This window comes from Mobula birostris, chromosome 11 (assembly GCF_030028105.1).
Source record: "Mobula birostris isolate sMobBir1 chromosome 11, sMobBir1.hap1, whole genome shotgun sequence".
Classification (NCBI taxonomy): domain Eukaryota; kingdom Metazoa; phylum Chordata; class Chondrichthyes; order Myliobatiformes; family Myliobatidae; genus Mobula; species Mobula birostris.
Window position 1 is genome coordinate 49,433,412 of NC_092380.1, and position 23,876 is coordinate 49,457,287.

The window sequence follows — 23,876 nt, forward strand, 5'->3', positions numbered from 1 at the left end:
AGTCGACGTTTTGGGCCAAGACCTTTCATCAGGACTAACTGAAAGAAGAGATAGTAAGAGATTAGAAAGTGGGAGGGGGGGGAGATCCAAAATGATAGGAGGGGACAGGAGGGGGAGGGATGGAGCTAAGAGCTGGAAAGTTGATTGGCAAAAGGGATAGAAGGCTGGAGAAGGCAGAGGATCATGGGACAGGAGGCCTAGGGAGAAAGAAAGGGGAAGTGGAGCACCAGAGGAAGATATAGTGAGAGGGACAGAGGGAGAAAAAAGAGAGAGAAAGAAAGGGGAAAAAATAATAAAGAAAGAAAGAAAGAATGGGGCAAGAAGGGGAGGAGGGGTATTAACGGAAGTTAGAGAAGTCAATGTTCATGCCATCAGGTTGGAGGCTCCCCAGACGGAATATAAGGTGTTGTTCCTCCAACCTGAGTGTGGCTTCATCTTGACAGTAGAGGAGGCTATGGATGGGCATATCAGAATGGGAATGGGACGTGGAATTAAAATGTGTGGCCACTGGGAGATCCTGCTTTCTTTGGCAGCCAGAGCGTAGGTGTTCAGTGAAACGGTATCCCAGTCTGCCTCGGGTCTCGCCAATATATAGAAGGCTGCACCGGGAGCACCGGACGCAGTATATCACCCCAGCCGACTCACAGGTGAAGCGTCGCCTCACCTGGAAGGACTGTCTGGGGCCCTGAATGGTGGTGAGGGAGGAAGTGTAAGGGCATGTGTAGCACTTGTTCCGCTTAAAAGGATAAGTGCTGGGAGGGAGATCGGTGGGAAGGGATTGGGGGGTACGAATGGACAAGGGAGTCGCGTAGGGAGCAATCTCTGAGGAAGGCCACACATTTTAATTCCACGTCCCATTCACGTTTATTTTTGTCATAGGTATATATACCAATGGTATGTAAAGGCTACAAAAATGATCTTTTTGCAGCAGGAATGACACCTAGTGCAAGAGTGAGAGAGAGAGTAAGTGTATAGTCTGAGGTTGTATTAAGGTTTCATGGGTCAGTTCGAGGAGCTGATGCCAGTGGGAAATAGGCTGTTGTTGAACACTGATGTGTGGGTTTTGAGGCTGCTGTGCCTCCTGCCTAATGATGCCCGCCTGAAACATTGCCTGGAGAGCAGTGTTGAGATAAAAGACCTCATGATCTTATTGAATGGTGAGCAGACATAATAGACCAGATAGTCTACTTTTGCTGCTATTTCTAATTTAATTCACCCTATTTACTTTACATTTTTTCTCTCTCTCTCATATACCTTTGCTGATGCGTACTTCATAAAATATCTATTTGCCCAGTGTCATTTGGCAAAATGCCTTATGATCATCAAGGATTTGTCCTTCTGGCCTTCAGGTCAAGAATCAATGTTTGTAGCAGGAGAGGTTAATTTTTATCTTTTGCAATTGGTTTTCAGCCAATTAGAGATCAGATTTTGGGATGAATTGCATCACCCCAGAGAAAGAAAATGTGATTGTGTCCAACATCCTCTGATCTTTTAAAAACAGCTCAATAAATGTTTTTGTTTTGGCTAAGGAATACAGAATAGTGAGAGGCTGTTGTAAAACATGAAAGGTTTGCACAAAACTACACTTCAACAGGACGAAAGCCTTAATTACAGAAAAAGAAACTCAGTCCTATTGAAAATTGATGAACATGGAATCTCATTCCTTTAGATTTTAGTTATAGTTAGACATTTTGATAAATCAAATAATCTAAATATTTTGGAGATGTGGCCATGCTCTCTTCTCAATGCTGCCATTGGAAAGGAGGTACAAGAGTCTTAGGTCAGGAATCTTAATTCAGGGGCAGGTTCAGGAATAGTTATTACCATTCCACTATATCAACTTCACTCACCTCAACACTGAACTGATTCGACAACTATGAACTCACTTTCAAGGACTCTACAACACATATGCTCAGTATTTTTTCTCATTTATTTGTTTGGGGTTTTTTTGTTTTTTTTTGTATTTGCACAGTCTTCTTTTGCACATTGGTTGATTATCAGTCTTTGTGTGATCTTCTCATTGACTCCACTCTATTTCTTTGTGCTACTGTGAATGCCTGCAAGAAAATGAATCTCACAGTAGTGTATTATGATGTATAGGTACTTTGATAATAAATTTTCTTCGAACTTTTACTCAAGGGACTACAAATACTGGAATCTGGAGCAAGATCAATATGCTGGAGGAACCAAGGTACCATGGTTCAGGGTTTCAGCCGAAGACATCGACGATTCCTTTCTTTTCACAGGTAGTTGTTTGACGTGCTGAGCTCTTCAAAGAGATTGTTATTCATTTCAAAAATTTTACAGTTTTTATGTTCCTTCTATAACTTACAATCCAGTATTTCTTTCTGTATCTGATTTTGTATTCTCTACAGTACTTTTGCCTAGAAACTCAATCACCTGACTCTTTCTTGCAGCTTTGTGCAATCAAAAAGCAATTTATTTTCTGCAGTGAAAATTGTGCTCAGGTCATGTTGTCTTACTCCAGACACTTGCTGTTGCGTGTCACACTTCAGTTCTGACACAATTTTTGTAAAATGGTGTCATTCACTGTGTATTGCTCCATTTGAGACATTGTATGGGAACTTGGACATTTTAACAACTAGATTATCACAAGCAGTACATTGGTAAATTTGTTTATTATTGTCCCATGTACCGATGTACAGTGAAAATTTTTGTTTTTCATGTCATTCCTACAGATCATTTCATCACATCAATTACAGGGAAAGTGTGTACAGCCAGTAATGTGAATCAGAATCAGGTTTAATATCACTGGCATATATCGTGAAGTTTATTAATTTAGTGGCAACAGTTCAATGCAATACATGATAATATAGAGGAAAAAACAAGTAAGTAAATCAATTACAATAAGTATGTATATTTATATTAAATACTGTAGTTAAATTAAAAATAGTGCGAAAACAAAAGTAATGAAAGTGAGGTAGTATTCATGGGCTCAATGTGCATTTAGGAATCTGATGGCAGAGGGGAAGAAACTGTTCTGAATCACTGAGTGTGTGCCTTCAGGCTTCTGTACCCTCTTCCTGATGGTAACTATAGGAAGAGAGCATGTCCTGGATGATGGGGGTCCTTAATGATGGACGCCAGCTTTCTAAGACACCACTCCTTGAAGATGTCTTGGATACTATGGAGGTTAGTACCCAAGATAGGGCAGACTAATTTTACAACTTCCTGTAGCTTTCAATCCTCTGCAGTAGCCCCCACCCCCATATCAGACAGTGATGTCGCCTGTCAGAGTGCTCTCCACGGTACATCTGTAGAAGGTTTTGAGCATCTTATGTGACAAACAAATCTCCTCAAACTCCTAATGAAATATAGCCACTCTCTTGCCTTCTTTATAGCTGCATCAATAGGTTGGGAGCTGGTTAGATCCTCAGAGATCTTGACACCCAGGAACTTGAAATTGATTACTCTCTCCAGCCTGACATTGGTCTCCGAGACAGAGATCACAGGGTCACTGGGTGCAGCAAGGATCTTCACAGCTGTAGTTATATTCTCCCTTTCAAAGTGGGCATAAAAGGCATTGAGCTTGTCTGGTAGTGAAGCATCGCTGCCATTCATGTTATTTGGTTTCATTTTGTAGGAATGTCCTGCAAACCCTGCCAAAGTCGATGTGCATCCAATGTCGCCTCCAATCTCACTTTGAATTGTTTCTTCACCCTTGAAATAGCCATCTACAAGTCATACCTGGTTTTCTTGTACAGGCTTGGGTTGCCAGACATAAATGCTACAGATCTAGCCGTCAGCAGACAATGAACCTCCTGGTTCATCCATGGCTTTGGTTTGGGAATGTACAGCAAGTTTTTGTAGGCACGTACTCATCCACACAGGTTTTAATGAAGTCGGTAACAACCGCAGCATACTCGTCCAGATTCAAAGATGAATCCCTGAATACGGTCCAGTCCACCGATTCAAAGCAGTCCTGTAAGCATTCCTGTGCTTCCCTTGTCCATACCTTCTTGGTTCTCACTACTGGCGCTGCAGTCTTCAATCTCTGCTATATTCAGCGAGTAGAAGTACAGCCAGGTGATCAGACTTTCTAAACTAGGGGCTTGAAATAGCATGGTAAGCACTCTTGACCTCAGTGTAGCAGTGGTTGAGTATGTTGTTTCCTCTGGCTCTACAAATGATTTGTGATGGTCATTATTTAGTGACGTTTTCAAGCTGACCTGGTTAAAATCCCCCAAAGTGATGGTGAAGGCGTCAGAGTGTGCTGTTTTGTGCATGTTGATCACATTGTTCAGATCATCCAGAGCCTGTTTGACATTTGTCTGAGATGGAATGTACACCACTACCAAAAAGATCACCAAAATCTCCTATGGCGGATAAAATGGATGGCACTTAATTGCGAGATATTCCAGAATTGGGACATCACTGATACATTTGTGCACCAAGAGGAGTTGATCATGAGGCATACACCACCACTGCTTTTAAGACCTTAATAAAGATGATTGTGAGGTCAAGCCCCAGGCTTATTATACTGGGGGTCTCTTCAATCATTTTCCAACAGCAGAATAGAAACTGTCATGGAGCCTGGTGGTATGAGCTTTTTCAAACACACCCGCCCCATCCTAATCTTCATTTCCTCCACCCCCACCCTATCTTTGAATTTAATCCTCAACCAGATGCCAATCCCAATTTGTTAAGTTTTGTAACTCCAAAAACATAAAGCTGATTGAAAGAAAAACACGGATCTGGGGATAAATGTGTCTACTTAGTTTTTACTTTAGTGAGATGCACACTTATGACATGGTGGTGTAATGATATACGCTAATCACTTACTTTTACATATAACCCGTAATGAATTATTTAAACAAATTAAGAATACTCAATTAAACAATATATTTACAATATTGCTTAAAAAATTGAATACACAACACTCTTCTCTGCTTAGCTATCTAACTCAATATAGAATGCATCTCATCTCACACACACACACACACACACACACACACACGTACAGATATTCTAGTGGAATAACATCTTTCATGACAAGGTTGTGGGGTGGGGGGGTGTCACTCTGCTTGGCAGGTGAGACTTGTGGTCTTCACTGTGGTGGTTGTAGGAGTTGACTTAGGGACTGTGGGAATTGGTTCTGACAGCTCTCTGCATTCGTGCTGCTGCTGTTAGTGGAATACCCTTCTGTGGATTAAAAATGGACACTAGTGGTTGATGATCTGCAGTGAAGGCAAACTCTCAACCATACAAATACTGGTTGGAACATTTTACACCTCAAACCAGACTCAAGGCCCCTTTGTCAATCTGTGTGTAATTTTTTTTCTCTATACTGATAAGAGAACATTAAATAACCTCTGCCGAGGATAGAAGATATCTTTGCAAATCTTTATGGAGAGACACACTTCAGCAAAGTGGATTTACCTGAGGCTTACCTATGGATGGAGATGGAGGAAGAATCCAAATGTCCTGGTCCAGTCTGTGAAGACCGCATCCTGGTTCATGGTCCGGCCCATCGATCCTTATTCCAGGTTTTCCGGTTTTCCCTTGTTCTGTAGGAGCACCTCATTCTCATTTTGGGCTGGCTACACAAATAGCTTCTGGGTTCAGCTTCATTTGCCAGACTGTTCCCTTCTCTTCCACTTCCTTCTGAAGTCTCGCCTGAAGCCTCGTCTGTAGCCTTCACTTGCAACCTTGCCTGTAATGCTGTCAAGTTCAACCGCTGGAGCAAGACCAGGACCTTGCTGTGTCAAGATAAGGAACAGTCTGTCGTTGTTTGGAATTGTCTCTATATGCCCTCGCCTTTGCTAGGTAGGTCCGGCGGTTTGCCGCTACCTTGAGTTAGGAACTGTCTCTGTGTCCTCACCTTCGCTAGGTAGGTCCGGCCGTTTGCCGCTACCTTGTGTTCTGAACCATCTCTTTGTGTTCTTGCCTCCGCTGGGTAGGTCCGGCCGTTTACTGCTACCCTGAGTGGAGAACTGTCTCTTTGTGTTCAGTGTACTGTGTATAGAAAGAGCCCTGGCCCTCAGTCCTGTTCTCAAGGAGGGGGTCCTGGATCTGTGTACTGTGTACGAGTCCCAGCCCTACGTCCTGCTCCCAAGGAGGGGTCCCGGCTCTGTGTTCCATGTTCCTGTGCTCAAGACCAAGGATCCGTGTTTCCCGTGCTCAGGTCAAAGGCTCCATGTTTCCCGTGCTCAAGTCCAAGGCTCCGTGTTTCCCATGCTCAAGTCCAAGGCTCTGAGGTTCCTGAGTTCCATACCCAAGGCTCCGAGGTTCATGAGTTCCAAGTCCAAGTCATGGCTTAGTGTTCTCGTCCTGTCCATGTGTCTTGTCCTGTCCGTATGCCTCACCCAGCCCAGGAGTACCTCGCCCAGCCCTGCGCTGGAGATCCCTCGTCTGGTGCTGGAGTTTCCTCGTCCTGTCCAGGAGTCTCACATCTAGTTCTGTAGCCAAACCTCAGAGAATCCAAGCCATGTCCAGTCCTGTAGCCACGTCATGTCCTCGCCTGGTTCCGGGGTCTGAGCCCGAGTCAAGAACCAGGTTCTGGGTCCTTGTCCAGTCTCTGGCTCGGAGTCCAAACCTAGGTTCCTAGTTCCCAGTTCCTTGTCCTGGCCCCGCTTTCCCAGCCAAAGTCCTAGCCCAGGTCTGTGTTCCTGTCCTAGCTCCTAGTCAATGTCCAGCGTCCTTTCTTCCCCATTTCCCTTGCTTTCTTGACACTCCGAGTCCTGTTCCTAGTACTTCAGTGTCTGTGTCTTGCATTTGGGTCAGCCATCAACACCCACCTTATGACACCAAAGTGTTTCTCACCATAAACAACCATAAAGAGTTTTATTGCTATTAAAGGCTTATTTTTGCAGGATCGTCTGCACCTGCACTCTGTCAGAAAGCTATGGACCAGGTGCTGTAAGGGTGCCCAGGCACTCAGTGTTACCTGGAAAGGCCATGGGGTGTTCATTTCCATCACTCATAACGTGATGTGACTGCAACTCTACGATAAGGTGAGGCATCACAAGCAAGCCTCACTGGATGATGTGGATCATAATGTGTGAGTACAGTGTTTGATGTCACCATTTCCTTTACCTTTAGGAACGCCACCTCATACTGCTTTGTCCATTGCCATTTCTTCCTGATCTATAGTAATGAGTTCAAGGGGTGGAGTACAGGAGCCAGGTTTGGCAGAAACTTGTTTTAGTAATTGTCAAATCCTAAAAAGGACCACATCTGTGACACGTCCTTTGGCCTTGGGGCATCCATCACTGTTTGAATTATCTCAGCACACTTGTGTCATTCTTATGCGTCAATAAATGTGACCACAATAAGTGATGCTTGGTTAAAGAATTCACACTGGCATTATGGTCTGAGCCCATTATCGTCTAATCTTTTTAACACTGTCTTGAGACTTTGGAGATATTCCTTGTCATTGTCACCAGTAACAATGATGCCATCCGCGTAACACTGAGTGCCCGGGCACCCTTGCAGCACCTGGTCCATAGCTTTCTGACAGAGTGCAGGTGCAGATGATCCTGCAAAAATAAGCCTTTAATAGCAATGAAATCTTTTATGATTGTTTATGGTGAGAAACACTTTGGATTCTTCCTCCATCTCCATCCATAGGTAAGCCTCAGCTAAATCTACTTTGCTGAAGTGCGTCTCTCCATAAAGATTTGCAAAGGTATCTTCTATCCTGGGCAGAGGTTATTGATCTACTTTCAGTAATAAGTAGATGGTGACATTAAAATCACTACATATCCTGACAGACCCATCCTTCTTGGCTATGTGCTGTGTAAGGCATGGTTGTGGCATTTTCATTTAACACTGTTTTATCCTTAATATGTTTGAGTTTTCTAATGCCATCCTTGAACACTGCTGTGGCATTATCCAGTACCTTTCTTAGTTCACTTTCAGTTGACTCTATAGCAAGGGATGTGGCATGCAAATTGTGAATGGATCTCCAGTCAAATTGTAGTTGTCTCAGCTAATCACAGCCCCACAATGCTGGCCCTCCTGTTTTTACCACATACAAGCCCAATGTGGCTTGTTGGTTGTTGTATTTCACTGTTACGAATGTTATTCCCACAGGAATTACCTTCTCTCCAGTTTAAGTTTCTAGTTGGATATTTGCAGGCTGCAGTTCAGTATCTTTGAAATACCATTCAAATTCATTTAATGGAATGACTGAATTAGCCGAGCTATTGTGCAATTCCATTTTAATTAATTTGCCGTTCACTTCTGCTGTAAGCCATATTAGTTGTCTCATGTTAGTTTCCTCACTGTAAATCTCAAAGCTACCAGTCCTGAGTCACTCTCATCATTATCAGATTTTTTCATCAACAGCATGCAGATTAGTGCTCTTCTTGAAACTGCAACTTGACTTTTTATCTTTTTCTCTTCCCTGTGCAATCTAATTATTTTTGTCTGCCTGACATACTCTTTTTATGTGTACTACTTTGTTGGATTTTCTGCAAGTTTTGCTTTTAGGTCTGCATTGGTCAGGTGTATGTGAGCCCATGCCACATGGTGACACAATTTGTTGGGCCAGGCCAGCTTCTGTTTAGACGCTGCAATTTTGTTCACACTCACTTTCATTCCTGACTATAACTCAACTGCGTCTTTGGCTGTTGTTTCCATTGATAAAGTGATTTCAACTACTCTTTTAAATGTGAGTTATGCTTCAGTAAGGAACCACTTTTGAATACCTTCTTGTAAGATTTCACAAACAAAACAATCTAATGGCCTAATTCTGCTCCTATGTCTTATGGTCTTAGGGCTTTTTAAGAGCAGCTTGTGGTTGACCCGACTAGGGGTCAACTATTCTGGATTGGGTGTTGTGCAATGAACCCAGAATTGATTAGAGAGCTGAAAGTAAAAGAACCCTTAGGGGCAAGTGATCATAATATGGTCGAATTCACCCTGAAATTCAAGAAGGAGAAGCTAAAATCAGATGTGTCAGTATTAAACTGGAGTAAAGGGAATTACAGAGTCATGAGAGAGGAGCTGGCCAGGACTAATTGGAAAAGAACACTGGCAGGGATGAAGGCAGAGCAGCAATGGCTGGAATTTCTGGAAGCAATTCGGAAGGCACAATATATATACATCCCTAAACGGAAGAAGTATTCTAACGGAATGATGACACAACTGTGGTTAACAAGGGTAGTAAAAGCCTACATAAAAGTCAAGAGAGGGTATATAATAGAGCAAAAATTAGTGGAACGTTAGAGGATTGGGAAGCTTTTAAAAACCAACAGAAGGCAACTGAAAAAGTCATTAAAAAGGAAAAGATGGAATACGAACGTAAGCTAGCCAATAATATTAATGAGGATACCAAAAGTTTGTTCAGACACATGACGTGTAAAAGTGAGGCGAGAGTGGATATCAATGCTCAAGAGTTAGTAATGGGAGACAACGAACTGGCGGATGAACTGAGTAAGTATTTTGCTTCAGTCTTCATTGTGGAAGACACTAGCAGTATGGTGAAAGTTCCAGGTATCAGGGCATGAAGTGTGAAAAGTTACCATAACTAGAGAGAAGGTGCTTGGGAAACTGAAAGGTCTGAAGGTAGGTAAGTCACCTGGACCAGATGGTGTACACCCCAGAGATCTGAAAGAAGTGGCTGAAGAGATTGTTGAGGCATTAGTAATGATCTTTCAAGAATCACTAGATTCTGGAATGGTTCCAGAAGACTAGAAAATGGCAAAGGTCACTCAACTCTTCAAGAAGGGAGAAAGGTAGAAGAAAGGAAACTATAGGCCAGTTAGTCTGACGTCAGTGGTTGGGAAGATGTTCAAGTCAATTACTAAGGATAAGGTCTCAGGGTACTTGGAGGCACATGATAAAATAGCCCCTAGTCAGCATGGTTTCAAAAGACAAATCTTTTGGAATTCTTTGAAGAAATAGCAACAGGTTAGACAAAAGAGAATCAGTTGATGTTGTATACTGGGATTTTCAGAAGGCCTTTGACAAGGTGCTACAAATGAGGCTGCTTAACAAGCTATGAGCCCATGGTATTACAGGAAAGATCCTAGCATGGATAAAGCATGATTGGCAGGAGACAGAGTGGGAATAAAGGGAGCCTCTTCTGGTTGGCTGCCGGTGACTTGTGGTGTTCCACAGGGGTCTGTATTTGGACCAATTCTTTTTACGTTATATGTCAATGATTTGGATGATGGAATTGATAACTTTGTTGAAAAGTTTGCAGATGATATGAAGTTAGGTTGAGGGGCCGGTAGTTCTGAGGAAGTAGAGAGCCTACAGAATGTGCAAAGAAATGGCAGATGAAACACAATGTTGGGAAGTGTATGTTCATGCACTTTTGTAGAACAAATGAAAGGCTTGACTATTTTCTAAATGGAGAGAAAATACAAAAAACTGAAGTGCAAAGGGACTTGGGAGTCCTTATGCAGGATTCTGTAAAGGTTAATTTGCAGGTTGAGTCTGTGGTGAACAAGGCAAATACAATGTTAGCACTTATTTCAAGAGGGCTAGAATATAAAAGCAAGGATGTAATGCTGAAATTTTATAAAACACTGCCAAGGCCTCACTTGGAGCAGGTTTGGGCCCCTTATCTTAGAAAGGATATGCTAGAGAGGATTCAAAGAAGATTCATAAAAATGATTCCAGGATTGAATGGCTTGTCACATGAAGAGTATTTGATGGCTCTCAGCCTGTATTCACTAGAATTCAGAAGAATGATGGGTGACCTCATTGAAACCTAAGAAATGTTGAAAGGCCTTTATAGAGTTAGTGTGGAGAGGATGTTGTCTATGGTGGGAGAGTCTAAGACCAGAGGACACAGGCTCAGAATAGAAGGCATCCTTTTAGAATGGAGATAAAGAGAAATTTCTTTAGGCAGAGAGTAGTGAATCTGTGGCCACAGACATCTATAGAGGCCAAGTCTTTATGTACAGGTATATTTAAGGCAAAGGTTGATAGATTCTTGATTGGTCAGGATATGGGGAGAAGACAGGAGATTGGGGTTGAGAGGAAAATTGCATCATCCATGATGAAATGGCAGAGCGGACTTGATGAGCCAAATGGCCAAATGACCTAATTCTGCTCCTATAGATTAATCTCTTAGAGCATCATTAAGCCTATCACTGAACTGGCAATGCTTGGACAATTTCTTCAATTCAGCCACGTGAGCTGAAATAAACTCCTTATTCCTTTTGATCCTTCTTATGAAACCTAAAGCGTTCTGCAGTCAACAATGGTTTTGGTTCTAAATGTTCCTGCATCACTTTCACAATATCAGCAAAGCTCATTTCAGCTAATTTGGTTGGAGCAGTCAAACTTCTAAGCAAACTGTGTGCTCTCCCTTTCTCTTCACCATTTACACCTCGGACTTCAACTACTGCACAGAGTCTTGTCATCTTCAGATGTTTTCGGATGACTCTGCCATAGTTGGATGCATCAGCAAGAGAGATGAGGCTGAGTACAGGGCTGCGGTAGGAGACTTTGTCACATGGTTTGAGCAGAATTATCTGCAGATTAATGTGAAAAAGACTAAGGAGCTGGTGGTAGACCTGAGGAGAGCTAAGGCACCGCTGACCCCTGTTTCCATCCAGGGGGTCAGTGTGGACATGGTGGAGGATTACAAATACCTGGGGATACGAATTGACAACAAACTGGACTGGTCAAAGAACACTGAGGCTGTCTACAAGAAGGGTCAGAGCTGTCTCTATTTCCTGAGGAGACTGAGGTCCTTTAACATCTGCCAGACGATGCTGAGGATGTTCTACGAGTCTGTGGTGGCCAGTGCGATCATGTTTGCTGTTGTGTGCTGGGGCAGCAGGCTGAGGGTAGCGGACACCAACAGAATCAACAAACTCATTCGTAAGGCCAGTGATGTTGTGGGGATGGAACTGGACTCTCTGACGGTGGTGTCTGAAAAGAGGATGCTGTCCAAGTTGCATGCCATCTTGGTCAATGTCTCCCATCCACTACATAATGTACTGGTTGGGCACAGGAGTACATTCAGCCAGAGACTCTTTCCACCAAGATGCAACACAGAGCGTCATAGGAAGTCATTCCTGCCTGTGGCCATCAAACTTTACAACTCCGCCCTTGGAGGGTCAGACACCCTGAGCCAATAGGCTGGTCCTAGACATATTTCCTGGCATAATTTACATATTACTATTTAATTATTTATGGTTTTATTACTATTTAATTATTTATGATGCAACTGTAACGAAAACCAGTTTTCCCCAGGATCAATAAAGTATGACTATGACTATGACTATGTCTTCCACGGATTGTACACAGCAAAGCTAGCACTCACTCCTCATTTCCCAGTTACCTTTCCGATGTAGCCTGCCATTTACGCTTTTCAATTTATGATTATTATCCCGGGTACTCACTGTTTATGAACCCATGAATTTCGCCATTTTCTGCTATTTTTTTAAATATGATTGTCTCTGTCTCCCTTTTCCAAAGAGAAACATGCTATTTTTTTTTAACTGAAACGCCTTGCTGCGCTTCTTAATAACTTTAACGTCTTAGTGCACTTCAACAGTCATCTCAGGTTCATTTAAAATTTTCTCATCACCACTGTTATGTTTTGTAACTCCAGAACATAAAACTAATTGAAGGGAAAACACAGAACCGGGGATAAATGTGTCTACCACGTTTTTACTTTAGTGAGGCATACACCTATGATGTGGTGGCATATTGACGTATGCCATTCACGTACTTTTACATATAACCCGTATTGAATTATTTAGCCAAACAAAGAGTACTTATCCATACAATATATTTACAATATTACTCAAATACTACTGTAATATTAAATACGCATTACTCAACCCATCCTCAACCACCTCTCCCTCCACTGCAGCCTCGCTCAATTCCAGATACTGATCTTTCCAGTCTCTTCCCTCTCTAGTCCAACCCAAGGCACAAGGGTACAGTACCCCATCCCTCACTGACCATATCTGAAGTCCCAAATGGTTCAGACTCTCCCCTCAGTTCTCCTGACAGCAGTGCCGGCCCTTCATGCTTCTCCCATGCTCAACCACAGCACAGGTTATAGTCAGCCCAAATGCCTCCCATTCCCAACCACAGCCCATGCCATAATCAGTCCAGACTTCTCTCCTACCCACTAAAACCATCAACTGCATCGAAGCCAACAAATACTAGCTCCCTCTCCCTCCCTCTAATTTCTGTGACTGAAACCTAGCTTCAAATATAAAGATGCAAATCACATGTTCATTGTGAAACTTTTGAATTGAAATGGAAATAAACAGCTAACATGCAGAATTACATGAGCTGCTGATATGTGGAAATTACAAGGAACATAGCAAGGCTGATTAAAGGCTGTGAATCTGATTAAATCTGATCTTGGACGTAGGCTACTTGAGAATTTAATTAGCAAAGACCGTAAGACCATAAGATATAGGAGCAGAATTAGGCTATTTGGCCCATCGAGTCTTCTCTATCATTCAATCATGGCTGATCCTTTCTTCCCCTCCTCAATCCCACCTCCCGGCCTTCTCCCCATAACCTTTGATGCCGTGTCCAATCAAGAACCTATCAATCTCTGCCTTAAATACACCCAATGACCTGGCCTCCACAGCTGCCACAAATTCCACAAATTCACCAACCTCTGGCAAAAGAAAATTCTCCGCACCTCTGTTTTAAATGAGGCTGTGCTCTCTTGTTCTAGACTCCCTCACCATGGGAAACATCCTTTTCACATCTGCTCTTTCTAGGCCTTTCAACATTTGAAAGGTTTCAATGACATCCCCCCTCTAAGTTTCAGCGAGTACAGACCCAGAGCCATCAAATGTGTGATAACCCTTTCACTCCTGGAATCATCCTAGTGAACCTCCTCTGGACCCTCTCCAATTCCAGCACATCTTTTCTTAGATGAGGAGCCCAAAACTGTTCACAATACTCAAGGTCAGGCCTCACCAGTGTATTATAAAGCCTCAACGTCACATCCCTGTTCTTGTATTCTAGACCTCTTGAAATGAATGATAACATTGCATTTGCGTTCCTCACCACTGGCTCTACCTGCAAGTTAACCTTTAGGGTGTTCTGCATAAGACTCCCAAGTCTCTTTGCATCTCAGATTTTTGGATTTTCTCCCCATTTAGAAAATAGCCTGCCCATTATTTCTACTATCAATGTGCATGACCATGCATTTTCCAACAAAGCATTTCATTTGCCACTCTCTTGCCCATTCTCATAATCTATCTAAGTCCTTCTGCAGCTTACCTGTTTCCTCAACACTACCTGCCCCTCCACCAATCCTCGTATCATCCTCAACCTGGCAACAAAGCCATCATCCCATCATCTAAATCATTGATACACAGCATAAAAAGAAGCGGTCCTGACACCGACCCCTGTGGAACACTACCGGTCACTGGCAGCCAATCAGCCAAGGATCCTTTTATTCCCACTCACTGCCTCCTAGCAATCAGCCAATGCTCTAACCATGTAAGTAACCTTCCTGTAATACCATGGGTTCTTAACTTGGTAAGCAGCCTCATGTTTGGCACCTTGTCAAAGGCCTTCTGAAAGTCCAAATATACAACATCCACTGCATCGCCTCTACCAATCCTACTTGTAATCTTCTCAAAGAATTCCAACAGGTTTGTCAAGCAAGATGTTCCCTTAAGGAAACCATGCTGACTTTGTCTTGTCTTGTTCTGTATCACCAAGTACTCCGTCACTTCATCCTTAACAATTGACTCTAACTTCTTCCCAACCACTGAGGTCAGGCTAACTGGTCTATAATTTCCTTTCTGCTGCCTTCCTCCTTTCTTAAAGAGTGCAGTGAGATTTGCAATTTTTTCGTCCTCTGGCACCATGCCAGAATCCGGTGATTTTTGAAAGATCGTTTCTAATGCCACCACAATCTCTAACGCTACCTCTTTCAGTACCCTGGGGTGCAGTTCATTTGGTCCAGGTGACATATGTACCCTTTGGATTTTCAGCTTTTTGAGCACCTTATGCCTTGTAATAGTAACTGCATTCACTTCTCTTTCCTCTTACCCTTCAACATCTGGCATACTTCCACAATGAAGACCGTGCAAAATACTCTCTGTTAAACAAGTTTTATTTTCACAAATAATGAATGGATAAAATAAATAGATAATATTATCATATAAATAAACAGTCTTGCAAGGGAAATTACAATGATATCAGGAGAGACTTCAATAAAGGAAGCTAAAAAATAGGAATTTTGAATAATTGTGAAATGAAATTTAATATTCTAGAATGGAAATAGAATCTTGAAAAGGTGCTCAAGTAGTTATAAGAAACAACATGAAAATGGTAGAAGGGTTAAATAAATACTTTACCTATGTATTTATCAGGGAGATAATTCAAACAGATATAAGATTGGAAGAATAAAATTAGAAATGTTGTAACCCAGTTTCAATAAAGAAAATTTAAGAAAAACTGGGAATTATCAATGATTGTAAAGCAAAATAGAAAATTCAACAGACACAAAATTAAAATAATTCAGGTGGAAACAAGCCCCCTAAAGGAAATGGAATAAAAAATGCAATTTCTAAATTTGCACATCACCCAAAATAGGGATGTGGGTTGCTGATTGTTGAGGTTAGGAATAGTCAATTCTGACAAGGTGCACATGTTACAAGAAAGCATCAGTAAAATTACATACTGAACATATGATTAGTAAATGATTTTCAATGCAGATAGTGTAAGATATTATGTTTTGGTAATGAATGCATGGAGGTCACATATCAGTAGAAGAAACAGACAAAAACATGCTGATGGATGATGTATTAGAAGTCTTCAGCATAGTATATTATTTTAGTTGCACTGAGACAGAAAAGCATTTTCATGTGTGATGAAGAACAAAACTCAAAACTATCATTATAAGGTAGTCACCAAGGAATCGGACGGAATTCCTGAAAAAGTTTTTATTCAAAGAGATATGAGGACATCAAGTGCCTTACAAACAGGAAGTAGTTAAAGTGAATAGTACTACTGCATTTGGGGTAAATTAGATGTACACATTCTTGATAAAGAATAATGAAATTGTTATATAAAGTACAGAAGAAGGCTCGAATGACCATTAATGTTGACATAGACTGTTTAAAGTGAATGGGTTTTTATTGTGTCAATTTTTTGTGTAAAAATAGATTGAAGATTTTAAGGAAGTAAATGATGATCACACGATTAACTGCAAGCAAATAGAGAGTACGAATGATTGTAGTGAAATTAGATTAAAATCCCAGAAATTTTGCTGATTACTTTATTAAAGTGCTTCTGTCACTCCTACGTGAACGTCAATGCCCTTGAACTGAAAATCCTACAAAAAGTAGTGGATATGGTCTAGTCCATCATGGTTAAAGCCCTCCCCACCGTTGAGCACAGCTACAGGAAATGCTGTCGCAGGAAAGCAGCATTCATTATCAGGAATCCTCACCACCCAGGACTGCTGCCATCAGAAAGAATCAGAATCAGGTTTCTTATCGCTGGAATATGCTGTGAAATTTGTTGTCATGTGGCAGCAGTACATTGCAATATATAACAATAAAAACTGCAAATTATGTATCTGAAAAAGTTAAACAAGTTGTGCAAAAGAAGAAAAACAAAGTGAGGTGGTGTTCATGGGTTCAAAGTCCATTCAGAGTTCTGATGGCAGAGGGGAGAAGGCTATTCCTGAATCACTAAGTGTGTGCCTTCCAGCTCCTGTACTCCTCCCTAATGGTAACAATGAGAAGAGGGTGTATCCTGGGTGATGGAGCTCCTTAATAATGGAAGTCAGCTTTTTGAGGCATTACTTCTTGAAGGTGTCCTGGATGCTGGGGGAAGGGGGCGGGCTAGTGCCCAATATAGAGTTGACTGAGTTAAAAAAATTTCTGCGGCTTATTTTGATCCTGTATGGTGGACACCCTCCCCACCGCCACCTCCCCTCCCCCCCGACCAGATGGTGATGCAGCTCATCAGAATGTTGTCCACAGTACGCCTGTAGACATTTGCAAGTGTTTTTGGTGACAAACCAAATCCCCTCAAACCCCTAGTGAAATATAGTCGCTGTTGTGCATCCTTTGTAATTGCATCAATATGTTGGGCTCAGAATAGATCCTTAGAGATGTTGACACCAGGAACTTGATATTGCTCACACAAAATGCTGGAGGAACTCAGCAGGCCAGGCAGTATCAGTGGAAAAGAGTAAACACTCAACGTTGCAGGCCGAGACTCTTCTTCAGGAACGGAAAAACAAGATGAAAAGTCAGAGTAAGAAGGTGGAAGGAGGGGAGGACGTACGAAGTGTAGGTGATAGTTGAAACCAGGAGAGGGGCAAGGATAAAGTAAAGAACTGGGAAGTTGATTGGTGAAAGAGATAAAGGGCTAGAGAAGGGGGAATCTGACAGGAGAGGGTAGAAGACCATGCTTGCCCTGTCCACTTCTGATCCCTCAATAAGGACGAGTATGTATTCCCTTCACTTACCCTTTCTGAAGTCCACAGTCAATTCTTTGGTCTTAATGATGTTGGGTGCAAGGTTTTTGCTGCAACATCACCCAACAAGCTGATCTGTCTCACTCCTGTTCACCTTCCTGTCACCATCTGAAATTCTGCCGTCGGCAACTTTATAGATGGCATTTGAGCTGTCCCTAGACACATGGTGAAGAGAGCAGAACAGAGGGCTAAGCACATATCCCTGAGGTGCACCTGTGTTGATTGTCAGCGTAGTGGAGATGTTATTTCCTATCTACACAAACTATGGTCTTCTGGTGAGGAAGTCAAGGATCCGTTTGCAGAGGGAGATACAGAGGCCGAGGTTTTGGGGCTTTTTTGATTAGAACTGTAGGAAAGCTTGTTTTAAAATGCTGAGCTGTCATCAATAAACAGCAGCCTGATGTAAGAACTAGTATTATCCAAGTGATCCAAGGTCATGTGAAGAGCCAGTGAGATTGCATCTGCTGTAGATTTATTGTGGAGATACGCAAATTGCAGTGGGTCCTGGTCCTTGCTTAGGCAGGAGTTGATTCTAACCATAACCGACCTCTCAAAGCATTTCATCACCGTAGATGTAAATGCTACTGGATGATGGTCATTAAGGCAGCTCACCCTATTCTTCTTGGGCACTGGTATGATTGTCACCTTTCTGATGTAGGTGGGCATTTCCAACTGTAGCAATGAGCGATTGAAAATGTCTTTGAACGCTCCCAACAGCTGGTTGATGCAGGTTTCTAAAGCCCTACCAGGTACACCATCAAGGCCTGTCATCTTACGAGGGTTCACCCTCTTGAAAGAAATTCTGATGTTGGCCTCCAAGTCAGAGATCACAAGGTCACCAGTTGCTTCAGTGATCCTCATAGCCGTATTTTTTTCTCCCTTTCAAAGCGTGCAAAAAAGGCATTGAGCTCATCCGGGAGTGAAGCATCAATATCATTCATGATGTTGGGTTTCGCTTTGAGGGAAGTAATGGCTTGTAAATACTGCCAGAGCTAACGTGCATCCGATTCCAACTCTGACCTCAATCGGAATTGTTCTTTTGCTCTTGAGGTAGTCCTTGGTAAGTCATATCTGGCCTTCTTATCATCAGACTTAAATACCACAAATCTAGCCCTCAGCAGATTAAGAGTCTCCTGGTTCATCCACAGCTTTTGATTCAGGTATGTGCGATATGTTCTCATAGCCACACACTCACCCACACAGGTTTTGATGAAGTCAGGGACAGCTGTGGAATACTCATTCAGACTCAAAGGTGAACTTCCTGTGTACCGTGCGGTCCACCAACCCAAAGCAGTCCTGTAAGCGCTCCTCTGCTTCCCTTGTCCATACCTCCTAGGTCCTCACTACTGGTGCCGCAGTCTTCAGTCTCTGCCTATACTCAGGGAGTAGAAATACAGCCAGGTGATCAGACTTTCCAAAATGTGGGTGTAGGATGGCACTCTTGATGGTTGCATAGCAGTGAACAAGTGTCTGCTTCCTCTGGTTCCACAGGTGCTATGTTGGTGATAATTATTTAGAGACTTTTTCAAGCTGGTCTGGGTAAAATCCCCCAAAATAATGGGGAAGGCATTAGGGTGCACTGTTTCATGCCTGTTGATTATGTCACTCAGTTTGTCTAGAGCCTGTCCGACATGAGCCCAAGGTGGGATGCACACCACTACCAAGGTGATGGCTGAAACCTCCTGTGCCAGGTAAAATGGACGACATTTGATTGCTGCATGTTCCAGGCCAGGTGAGCTGGACTGGGACAGAACTGCCATATTTATGCACCATGAGGGGTTAATCATAAAGCATAAAGCATCCTTTCTTGGCAGTGAATCGTGAAGCCGGTGACCTGTTTTGCTGCAACCAGAATGGCAGGGGCTAGCACGACTCTGTGAAACAAAAAAAAACAACAGTCCGTGATGTCCCTCTCGTACAGCAATCTTGCTCTGAGGTCTTTGATTTTATTTTCAAGACACTGTAGATTTGCCAGCCAAATAGGCGGTAGTGGAAGTTGGAACTCTCTACTCCTTGATTGAACATTTAATCCAGCACAACATCTTCTCTTCCGCTGTCTTAAAGAGGAACTGCATTTGCAACTGGAGACTTCCATCTGAGATTCATCGACTTTTTGAGTAGCAACAGATTTCTTAAATGCCCTAAAACAAGGTTGCTTACTGTATTGTCGGTGGCTGTAACTGTGGATTTCAGCTGCAGCAATCTAAAACGGGAATATTTGCATCAGAACTGCTTGCACAAGTCACCTTCTTAATGGCTCCACCAAAAGAAGAAAAAGAAGGTACAGGAGCCTCAGGACTCACACCACCAGGTTCAGGAACAATTATTACCCCTCAACCATCAAGCTCTTGACCAAGGGGATAACTTCACTTGCCCCATCATTGAAGTGTTCCTACAACCTATGGATTCATTTTCAAGGACTCTTCATCTCATGTTCTCGATATTTATTGCTTTATTTATTATTATTATTTCTGTCTTTTTGTATTTGAACAGTCTTTTTAATGTGCATACAGTGCTTACCTATGCTTCAAGGAAAGCTTGATTATTTGACTTGAATAAAGAGTCTTACCTCTTGCCAAATTAATTATCATACAGTAGTAGCCCCAAGGTCTTTGTACTTAATGTTCATACCCTGCCTTTAAATGTTCCAAATGAGGGGGAGTATTATAATAATGATCCCTTCTCAAATAAAGTCCTCAGTTCTCCTGTTGTCTCACAACAGTTTGAGTTAAGTTGTATCTTGAGGAAAGGCATTAAATTCCATGGAACAGCTGAACTGGCTGTTAACCAACTACTCTCAATTTTGATTTGTTATGGAAAAAAATCAAGAGGATAAAAATTAGCTTTAGAAATTCTTATCTGTATTTGGATTGTTATAAATGGGATTGAAGAATATGGAAAGAAGGTGGGCAAGTATGACTGAAGAGTGAAAAGGTGGATGTAGGGTTGAGGACTGTTGTTGTGCCACAGTAACGGAGTTGTACAGCAAAGAAGCACCATGCCCATGCTAACCTTTTCACCCATCTGCACTAATCTCATCGTCAGTGTTACGATCCTTCCTTCAAATCCTATGTTTTGCTTATTTATATATCTGTCAAAGTGCCTCTTAACTGTGGTCTGCATGTGGTGGTCTCTCTCTCTCTTTCTCTCCCCACCCCCCCCGCCCTCGCTGGCTGCTCTCAAGGGAAGGTCCTTGCGTTTGAGTGATCTCTCTGTCCCCCGATGTTGTCGGAGGACGGTGCCGGAGCAAGGTTTAATTGCTGCGGTTTGTGGATTTGGACTTTAATTCAGGTTTATGATGTGTACCAGTTCTGGTCACTCCTTTCCTGTTGCTACTTGTGGGTGATTTTTGAATCAGGATGGCCTGCAGACAATGAACACTGAGCTGAACTGAAATACGCCTTTTAGTTCTGTGTTTTATATTTTGTGTTTTTTTTTCGCTCTTCTTTTTGTTGCTGTTGCATGATTTTTTTCAGCATGTGGGGAAGGCGGTTTGATACTTTTTGAATGGATTGGTTCCGTGGTCCTTTGTATTATGGCTGTCTGTTGGGAAGACGAGTTTCAGGGTTGTATACTGTATACATACTTTGATAAATAAATGTACGTTGTATCTAATCTAGTAGTGAATGTTATACATTTACCACTCTGTTCTTTCTGTTCAAGTCCCCTTTAAAACTCTCTCCTTAAACTACTGCCCTCTTGCTTTTGATACCGCTACAATGGGAGAAAGCTTTTGGCGATCTACTCTATATATGCCTCTCATAATCTTACCTATTTCTACAAGATCAGTCCTCGGCCTCCTTTGCTCAAGGGAAAACAATCCCAGACTATCTAATCTCTCCCCATAACTAAAGATATCCTGCTGAGATGGAGTGGGAGGAATTAAAGATGACACCAGAGGTTTTTGCGGACCTGGGCTACTTCTTCGAATTTGTCCTCGAAACAGTTTAAATCTCCTCATGTCTCTTTTTCCCTTTTCAAGGTGGCTGGGGTCCTGTCGGAGTCCATGATCTACAGCCACGCTCAAACTACAGCCCCACCTGGAGATCCCAGAACTCGTCGAGCAGCCAGCTGTTCTGGGATCTCCAGGTGTGGCTTGGAAGACGTGCGCCTTCAGGGTGCAGCCCTGTGGACGACTCGATCCCTCGATGTCACCGGCTGAAGGTTTGTGGGAGATTGAAAGATTGAGCCGAGGGGGGGGGGGGGGGTGTGTGTACCTGTCAGAGGCCCCTGCACTTGAGAGAGCACTCTCTCTCTGTCCGTCTTTTGATGGTGAGTGAGAGTCTGTTGGTCTTCAAGTCGGGGGGCTCCGGCAAGCAAGACGGCAGATTGGAGCAGCGAAACAGCGAGCTGATGGTGTCCCCTGTCACTGTAACAGAAGCAATCTCTCTCTTTCTCTCTCTCTCTCTCTTGCCTGTGTCGGGTTGGACAGTAGTTTTTGATGGACTCTAGATCATGGTCTCTGCAGGCTTTGCTATTGCTTGGGTGGTGGGGGCTGATGCTTTTGCTGGAGCAAGTGGGGGGAGAGTGAAGGGTTAATGCTTTTGCTCCTACTTCTGTGTGGGAGAGGGGAGAGCGGCTTTGGGGTTCTATCGTTTTCTGTCATTCATTCTTCGGGTTTTTGTTCTCTCTGTTTCATAGGATCTATGAAGAGTAAGGATTCCAGGTTGTATACTGTATACATTCTCTGACGTTAAGTAGAACAATTGAACATTAAGTTCCTCCTGCATTTTGAGCAGGTTGCTCTAAAGGTATTCAATCCAGGCAACATCCTGGCAAATTTCCTCTTCACTCTCTCCAGGAAAATTTCAGCTTCCTCCAGTGTGGTGACCAGAACTGTGCACAATTCTACAAGTGTGGCCTAACCAATGTTTTGCTAAGTTGCAACATAGCTTCAAACCTCTTATATTCTATGCCTTTAAAGTGGTGTAATATGCTGTAAAGCAGTGTTAGCCAATTTTTTTTAGCCCAATGCCCCCCAAAGCATCTTCATACTTGCCAACGTCCCTCTTAGGCACAAAATACTTCCCGGAGCCCCCACAGTGTAAAAACATGTCTACCATATGCTAATATGAGAAGAATGATTCTGCTTTAAATTTATATTTGTCTTTAAACCGAGCTTACACAGTACCTGTGCACTGTACAGTAGTTCAATGTTGAGCTTCATCCTTTAGCAAAAGTTGAAATGTATGGTTCAAGTTGTAACAGCAAAACCCTTAAGTCCCCACACGTAACAATGTCCAAGCAGTTTCTGTTTTTTGCGAGTATGTGGTTCACTGCACAGAAGCCTCTTTCAACAAGGTAGGAGAATGGAAATGCAATGAAGAGCAGTCTGGGTCTTCTCCAAAGACCAGGAAACTTTGTATAACTCTATCTCAATCTTCCAATATTCAGTAGGATTCAATGATAGCCCCCCTCATAAACTCCAGCAAGTACAAGCCAAGAGCCATCAAATTCTCCTAATATATTAACCCTTTCATTCTTGGGCTCATTCTCATGAGCCCCCTGTGGCTCATCCCAATATTGGCACATCCTTTCTTAGATAGTGCAGGGTAATGATGCAGCTCTATAAAACTCTGGTGAGGCCACACTTGGAGTACTGTGTCTAGTTCTGGTCGCCTCACTATAGGAAGGATGTGGAAGCATTGGAAAAGGTACAGAGGAGATTTACCAGGATGCTGCCTGGTTTAGAGAGTATGCATTATGATCAGAGATTAAGGGAACTAGGGCTTTACTCTTTGGAGAGAAGGAGGATGAGAGGAGACATGATAGAGGTGTACAAGATAATAAGAGGAATAGATAGCGAGGACAGCCGGCGCCTCTTCCCCAGGGCACCACAGCTCAATACAAGAGGGCATGGCTTTAAGGTAAGGGGTGGGAAGTTCAAGGGGGGTATTAGAGGAAGGTTTTTTACTCAGAGAGTGTTTGGTCCGTGGAACACACTGCCTGAGTCAGTGGTGGAGACAGATACACTAGTGAAATTTAAGGGACTACTAGACCAGGTATATGGAGGAATTTAAGGTGGGGGGTTATATGGGAGGCAGGGTTTAAGGGTCGGCACAACATTGTGGGCTGAAGGGCCTGTACTGTGCTGTACTATTCTATATTCTATAATAGTGTAGCCACATACCACAAAAGCCAACTGTCATGGTCCAGTCCGTGAAATTTGTATTCCGGTTCACGGTCCGATCCATCGACCCTTGCTCCAGGTTTTCCTGTGTACCCTGTTTCTATTCCTGTTAAGCACTAATTTAGGCAGCTGATGCTCATTGGGGCTGGCTGCATAAATACCTTCAGAGACTAGGGCGTGGCTGCTGGATTGTTCTTGTCCTTACTCCTTGTATCCCTTCTTCTGCCTTCTGTTTCCTCGCCTGAAGCCCTGCCTTGTCTTGCCGGTGACTCTCGCCTCACCTGAAGTTCTCATCTCGCCTTGCATTGCCTGAAGCCTTGCCTTGTCTTGCTGGTA